Below are 6,830 nucleotides of genomic sequence, written 5' to 3'. Positions count from 1 at the left end.
CCTCATAAAAAATTGATTATTAGTGAAAAATAAATATTAAAAAAAATAATTACGATCAAAGACTTAACTCACAAATTAAAAGTAATAATTGTATTATTACAAAGATTATTCATATCCTAGCCACCGGATCTCGATGGCTTGAAAGCTGGAAATTCCTGGAAAAAAGCATCCAGCGATATTTTATATGCATTGATATTGTCATTATGCTCAGCGGTGCGAATACTTTACTCCCTCGAAAATGAGAGATTTTTTCACAGGGAAAAAACTCATAAAAGGACGAGCAAAATTCACGGGAGATATTTACACTGAGAGAAAAAAGGAAAAAAAGAATATTCTTTCGAGGGTTGAAAATTAGGACATGATAATTTTCCTTTCTTTTTGTTCATTTTTTTTTTTTCCATTTAAACTTTTCCTTTGAAAATTAAGATCAGGTCTTCGCAGGATATAAATGGGCTTTGAAGGTGAGAAGGAATTATTCTGCATTGCGATGTATCTGTTGTATTAAGAGATTGCATTTATTGTATTTCTTTTCGTCTTTTTTATGCCTTTTTTTAATTCTGGCTTCAGTGATGGGTTGATTATTTTTCTATTTAATTATTTACTTACCAGGGTTTACATCATATTTACAACAGCAAAAACAAATGCAGCCGTTTCTAATCAAATACAGGACAATGGCCTCAGACATATTCTTATTCCTGTCTGTGGTTTGGCCAGTTTTCATCACCACTCTGGGCACTGCAGATTGGTGATGGTGAGAGACTTTTGTCTGATCGTTCACAGCAAAGCAGTCTAGTGACTATAGAAATATTAAAGATTTTGTAACCATGACTATACACAAACCCTTTTCACCATGTAAAGTATCCCCATTCATACACACACACATACTGTATTTATATATGTATATATATATATATTATATATATATATAGTATTTATATCACCTTTATTCAGTTATTAGTTAGAACAATTCAGATTATTTGTTTATTGGAATATTTATTTATTTCAGTAATACTTATTCAATTATCGAATAAACATATGTATATAAATTCAATACATCAATGGGACTTTACTTTATTAGTTAATGCATATTTTCATCCTAGATGTTAAACTACCTCTCTCAGTGTTCACAATCTCTACATAGCCGTGGCTATGCAAAAGTCTCCCCCGTATCTGCATGAACACAGCCCCCATGCAAATAGCCATGCACGTTTGTTGTTATGTAGATCTGCAGTCATCTCAAATGCAGTGTCCTTATGCTGCGTTGGGTAAATTAGAACGTTTGCAAACTTCAGTTTTATTCTTATCTAGAACGTTTAGTTGTGAGGATTATTTTCATGCTAAGTAAATACTGAATGTTCATGAACTCTAGTTTCCTTTCCCAACATTGTTTTAGAAATCAAGTTGCGTCATCTGCAGTCTAATTAAGGATGTTTTTTAAAAAGAGTTTTGCCCTTCTGCATTAAATGGGGAATTTTATGACTCGTTCCTCTTTTGTATATTATTTTCTATTTCTTTTATTTAATACATAAATGTTCGTAATATGTATGTATATATATATATATATATATATATATGCATACATACATACATACATACATACATACACACATACACTCTTTCCATAATATGGATATGGGAAGCAGCTGATTCTGAAACCCCATTATTATTCCTGACGTTTCGTGATTATACCAATCAGGAATAATAAATGGCTTTTAGAAACTGCTGTTTTTCATATCCACATTACAAAATATACAATATATTACAGGCAGTTGCTACCTTCACTAATTATATATATATATATAATATATATATGTATATATATGCATATATATGTGTATATATATATTTATATATATGTATATATATATTTATTTATATATATATATAACAGTATATATATATATGTATATATATACATGTTTATATTATATGTATATATATATTTATCTATATATATATGTATATTTATCTATATATATATGTATATATTTATCTATCTATATATATATATATATGTGTGTGTGGGTGTGTGTGTGTGTGTTTGTATGTGATGCGAATACACATCAGATTTGTTCATAATGTCTCACAAGAACTCGGTGGAGTCTGATATGACTATCACATGGCGCATTCTCAGTTGACAGAGTGATGACTTCGGGAAGATTAATGAAAAAACTTTTCAGACACTTTTTTTTTTGTGGGGTGGGAGGACGTTGGGGAAGGAGGCTGATACAAGGAGTTAATAGAGGAAGAGGGGGGAACAGTTTGAGGGGGGGGGGGGTTTGAGGGGTTTGTTTGTAAGGCCTTGTGTGTAATAAAGAAAAGAGGGGGAAGGCAAGGTTTAAATGGTTTTAGTTTGTTTGAAGAGATGGGTTTTGATTATTTTAGTTTGTGCGAAAAGAGGTGTTTTGTTTATTTGAGTTTGTGAGAAAAAAATTATTGTTTTAATTCGTGAGAATTTTTTTTTTTTTTTTTTTTTTTTGTAAGAAAAAATTGCTTTTATCCCGAATATGAGTAACGAAAATTGTTCAGCAGTTATCTCTTACCTACGAACATTTGTTGGGTTGGGAGTGTCTGCGCTAATGTTTTCTTAAATACTTACCGCCTCTCTCTCTCTCTCTCTCTCTCTCTCTCTCTCTCTCTCTCTCAGAATTGCTCTGCAATTATCTCTTTACCTCTATACCATTATTTTGTCGATTTCTTGTGTTATTGTTTTCTGAAATACATTCGGCTCTCTCTCTCTCTCTCTCTCTCTCTCTCTCTCTCTCTCTCTCTCTTCTCTCTCTCTCTCTCTCTCTCTCTCTCTCTCTCTCTCTCTCTCTCTCTCTCAGAATTGCTCTGCAATTATCTCTTTACCACTATACATTTATTTTGTCGATTTCTTGTTATTGTTTTCTGAAATACATTGGCTTTCTCTCTCTCTCTCTCTCTCTCCTCTCTTCTCTCTCTCTCGCTCTCTCTCTCTCTGAATTTATTTTAAGGATTTTCTCTTTCCTCTAAACATTTAGTGTCGATTTCTGTGATATTGTTTTCTAAAATGCGTACGCCTCTCTCTCTCTCTCTCTCTCTCTCTCTCTCTCTCTCTCGCTAAATTTTTTTTTTAATTCCTCTCTTTCCTCTAAACATTTAGTGTCGATTTCTGTGATATTGTTTTCTAAAATGCGTACGCCTCTCTCTCTCTCTCTCTCTCTCTCTCTCTCTCTCACTCTCTCTCTCGTTAAAATTTTTTTTTAAATTCTCTCTTTCCTCTAAACATTTAGTGTCGATTTTCTGTGATATTGTTTTCTAAAATGCGTACGCCTCTCTCTCTCTCTCTCTCTCTCTCTCTCTCTCTCTCGTCGCCTAAATTTTTCTTTAAATTTTCTCTTTCCTCTAAACATCCAGTGTCGATTTCTGTGATATTGTTTTCTAAAATGCGTACGCCTCTCTCTCTCTCTCTCTCTCTCTCTCTCTCTCTCTCTCTCTCTCGCTAAATTTTTTTTTAAATTCTCTCTTTCCCTCTAAACATTTAGTGTCGATTTCTGTGATATTGTTTTCTAAAATGCGTACGCCTCTCTCTCTCTCTCTCTCTCTCTCTCTCTCTCGCTAAATTTTTTTTTTAAATTCTCTCTTTCCTCTAAACATTTAGTGTCGATTTCTGTGATATTGTTTTCTAAAATGCGTACGCCTCTCTCTCTCTCTCTCTCTCTCTCTCTCTCTCTCTCTCGCTAAATTTTTTTTAAATTCTCTCTTTCCTCTAAACATTTAGTGTCGATTTCTGTGATATTGTTTCTAAAATGCGTACGCCTCTCTCTCTCTCTCTCTCTCTCTCTCTCTCTCTCTCTCTCTCGCTAAATTTTTTTTTAAATTCTCTCTTTCCTCTAAACATTTAGTGTCGATTTCTGTGATATTGTTTTCTAAAATGCGTACGCCTCTCTCTCTCTCTCTCTCTTTCTCTAAAAAATGTATCATTTAGACTGAAATAATAAGTCTCTTTTGTAGTGTTTGGCCTTGCTTCATTACCCGTGTGATAATCAGTAGTCTGCGCTAATGTTTTCTTAAATACTTACGGATCTCTCTCTCTCTCTCTCTCTCTCTCTCTCTCTCTCTAAAAAATTTTTAAGAATTTTCTCTTTCCTCTAAACATTTAGTGACGATTTCTGTGATATTGTTTTCTGAAATGCGTACGCCTCTCCTCTCTCTCTCTCTCTCTCTCTCTCTCTCTCTCTCTAAAAATTTTTTAAGAATTTTCTCTTTCCTCTAAACATTTAGTGACGATTTCTGTGATATTGTTTTCTGAAATGCGTACGCCTCTCTCTCTCTCTCTCTCTCTCTCTCTCTCTCTCTCTCTCTCAAAAATGCACCATTTAGACTAAAATCATAAGTCTCTTTGTAGTTTTGTGCCTTGCTTCATTACCCGTGTGATATTCAGTAGTCTGATATGCAATAATTGTAAGGAAGTTCGACGTGCTATTAATGAGCCTCCAATGCTTTCTTCCATTATGACCAGTTTATCCATAATATATCACAGAAAAATGAAGAAAGTAACTTCCTCATAAAAATTGATTATTAGTGAAAAATAAATATTAAAAAAAATAATTACGATCAAAGACTTAACTCACAAAATAAAAGTAATAATTGTATTATTACAAAGATTATTCATATCCTAGCCACCGGATCTCGATGGCTTGAAAGCTGGAAATTCCTGGAAAAGGGATCCAGCGATATTTTATTTGCATTGATATTGTCATTATGCTCAGCGGTGCGAATACTTTACTCCCTCGAAAATGAGAGATTTTTTCACAAGGAAAAAACTCATAAAAGGACGAGCAAAATTCACGGGAGATATTTACGCTGAGAGAAAAAAGGAAAAAAGAATATTCTTTGGAGGGTTGAAAGTTAAGACGCGATAATTTTCTTTCTTTTTGTTCGTTTTATTATTTTTTTTTAACTTTTCTCTTGAAAATTAAGATCAGGTTTTCGCAGGATATAAATGGCCTTTGAAGGTGAGAAGGGAATTATTCTGCATTGCGTTGTATCTGTTGTATTAAGAGATTGTATTTATTGTATTTCGTTTTGTCTTTTTTTATGCTTTTTTTTTTTATTCTGGCTTCAATCATGGGTTGATTATTTTTCTATCTATTTACTTATTTACTTACCAGGTTTTACATCATATATACAACAGCAAAAACAAATGCAGCCGTTTCTAATCAAATACAGGACAATGGCCTCAGACCTATTCTTATTCCTGTCTGGGGTTTGGCCAGTTTTCATCACCACTCTGGGCACTGCAGATTGGTGATGGTGAGAGACTTTTGTCTGATCGTTCACAGCAAACCAATCTAGTGACTATATATATATATATATTAAAGCTTTTGTAACCATGACTATACACAAACCTTTTCACCATGTAAAGTATCCCCATTCATACACACACACACATACTGTATATATATATATATATATATATATTTAAATATGTATATATATATATATATATATATATCACCTTTATTCAGTTATTAGTTAAAACAATTCAGATAACGTGTTTATTGGAATATTTATTTGTTTCAGTAATACTAATTCAATCATCGAATAAACATATGTATATAAATTCAATACATCAATGGACTTTACTTTATTAGTCAATGCATATTTTTATCCTAGATGTTAAACTACCCCTCTCAGTGTTCACAATCTCTACATAGCCGTGGCTATGCAAAAGTCTCCCCTATATTTGCATGAACACAGCCCCCATGCAAATAGCAATGCACGTTTGTTGTTATGTAGATCTGCAGTCATCTCAAATGCAGTGTCCTTATGCTGCGTTGGGTAAATTAGAACGTTGGCAAACTTCAGTTTTATTCTTATCTAGAAACGTTTAGTAGTGTGGATTGTTTTCATGCTAAGTAAATACTGAACGTTTATAAACTCCAGTTTCCTTTCCCAACACGGTTTTAGAAATCATGTAGCGTCATCTGCCGTTTAATTAAGGACGTTTTTTAAAAAAAGTTTTGCCCTTTATATTAAATGGGAATTTTATGACTCGTTCCTCTTTTGTATATTATTTTCTGTTTTATTTAATACATAAAATTCGTAATACACACACATTTATATATATATATATATATATATATACACACACATACATACTTTCCATAATATGGATATGGAAAGCAGCTGCTTCTAAAACCCATTATTATTCCTGACGTTTCGTGATTATACCAATCAGGAATAATAAATGGCTTTTAAAAACAGGTGTTTTTCATGTCCGCATTACAAAATGTACAATATATTACAGGCAGTCGCTACCTTCACTAATTATGTATATATATATATATATATATATATATAGGACTTTGCAGAAAACAATACAAATGACATGAAGCAAATAAGTATAGAATTGAAAAATGGAATAGCAAATGGGTTTAGTGGAATCCCAAGTCATATGTCGTGGTATGCCAACCAATGAAAGCTATATGTTGGTTAGGGAATTGTAGAAGTGATTTTGAAAAATGTGGATAGAAATAAAGATTTATTCTCAGGGTTATATATGGTAATCTTCTGATTAATATAGAAAAATAACAGATGCATTGTTATCTGGAGAGCAGCTGTTTGGATTTAAGCGAGGCAGATATTATTATTATTATTATTATTATTATTATTATTATTATTATTATTATTAATATTATTATTATTTTTATTATTTTTGTTATTATTATTATTTTCATTACTAGCTAACCTACAGCCCTAGTTGGAAAGAGAGAGAGAGAGAGAGAGAGAGAGAGAGAGAGAGAGAGAGAGAGAGGAGAAAATTACCAACGTTGTACACAAGGTTAATTTAAAACTTTCAA

Source organism: Palaemon carinicauda, chromosome 26 (genome assembly GCF_036898095.1).
Source record: "Palaemon carinicauda isolate YSFRI2023 chromosome 26, ASM3689809v2, whole genome shotgun sequence".
Taxonomy (NCBI): Eukaryota; Metazoa; Arthropoda; class Malacostraca; order Decapoda; family Palaemonidae; genus Palaemon; species Palaemon carinicauda.
Note: the sequence above shows the minus strand (reverse complement) of the source record.